We start from the raw sequence: 1,539 nt of genomic DNA, 5'->3' as shown, positions 1-1,539 counted from the left end.
TTCCCTTAGGAAAGCCTAAGGGAAATAACTTTCTATTCATTTTTTTTTTTAATGTTTTACCCCACTGAAAGTTATAGAGTACCAGAGTGTGATTTGAAAGAGAAATTTGGCTGCTATTTCTTATAGGCTGAAGGACTGCACAGCGGTTTCACTGTTGCTGTTGTTTTGGGTCAACATTTCATTAAATAGATCGGTGGTCAGTGGTGTTCCAGTTATGACAACTCTTTTTTTTTATGTTTTCTTGATTACATTTATCCAACATGTCCTTTTTTTAGATGGTATGATGGTTTTGAGGGAGATTTGACTGTTATTTTTAGCATATTAAACGACCATGTAAAGGCTTCCTTGTTAACTTGTGTTTGGCTGGTTTAAGTGTGTGCATGAAACTATATGCTTCTTCTCTGTGCACAAATGTATGTATGTGTGCGTTTTAAATAACAATTTAACTACAGAGAAAAATAATAATTGCAAAATATACAATGAATAAACAAAAGAAAAGAGTTGAAAATACATATTTAAAATAACTTATTTTTATACAGGAGCGTTGTTGACAGTAAATTCGAAGTTTCAGCTAGTTAAACCATCATCAAATTGACAATAGCTTAACTGACCAAAACTTCAAAGGCCCTGTCAACGACATTTTTGTATAAGAATAATAAATTTACATTCTACAAAAATATAGAGTAACCCATAACAGTATTTATTTTCTTATTCTAGCTAAAATAATTGAATGCATAAAGCCTTCAGCTTAATGAATTAACCATATAAATTATAAAATATGAAAGAACAATCAATTACAATTATTACCTATATCATCCCACTATCACTGTTGCTCTAGTTTAACCCCAAGTCAGCTCTGTTCAAGTAGACTAACAATCCAAAGCATTCCAGCTATAACCAGCCCCACTTTTTACTCTCAGGTAATGCATCCAGTACCACACAATCTAATGTATCCCTTTTGTTAATAAGACAAGAGACTGAAGTTTGGGGCATATTTGCCTGTTATTTCCACTACATTGAGTAATTACACAAAGGTTCCCTCAGCTCAATAGAGGTACCTTCCACTTGTTAAGCATTCCCAATATGTTAATCAACAACACTCCAATGGATCCAATCTTCAACATTTTTTTTTTAAATGCCTCCAGTTATTATTAGGGAATAGCTTGCTTAATAAACAAATTGTAAAAGACACAAAACATACTCTGTCCCACTAGTTAACTTATACATTCTTTACAAACACTTTACGTCTATTGATAGTTACCTGTATTTCATCAATGGTCCCAAGCTGAATAATATTCCTTCATGAGGTTCCTGAAGAATGAGAAATGTTTAACTACTATTTTTGAGGCATTTTCCCTTCACTACTCTTATTTTTAACTTTCATCCACACATCTGTCAAGACATCTCTCTCTCTCTCTCTCTCTCTCTCTCTCTCACACACACACATACTCTCTCTTTCTCTCTCTCTCTCTCTCTCTCTCTCAAATCATTTTCCAACAGGTGCTTTGGTGGCACTTATGTCATGTGATATATTCAAAG

Source organism: Octopus bimaculoides, chromosome 12 (genome assembly GCF_001194135.2).
Source record: "Octopus bimaculoides isolate UCB-OBI-ISO-001 chromosome 12, ASM119413v2, whole genome shotgun sequence".
NCBI lineage: Eukaryota > Metazoa > Mollusca > Cephalopoda > Octopoda > Octopodidae > Octopus > Octopus bimaculoides.
The sequence above is the reverse complement of the archived record's forward strand: the minus strand, read 5'-3'. Positions refer to the sequence as shown.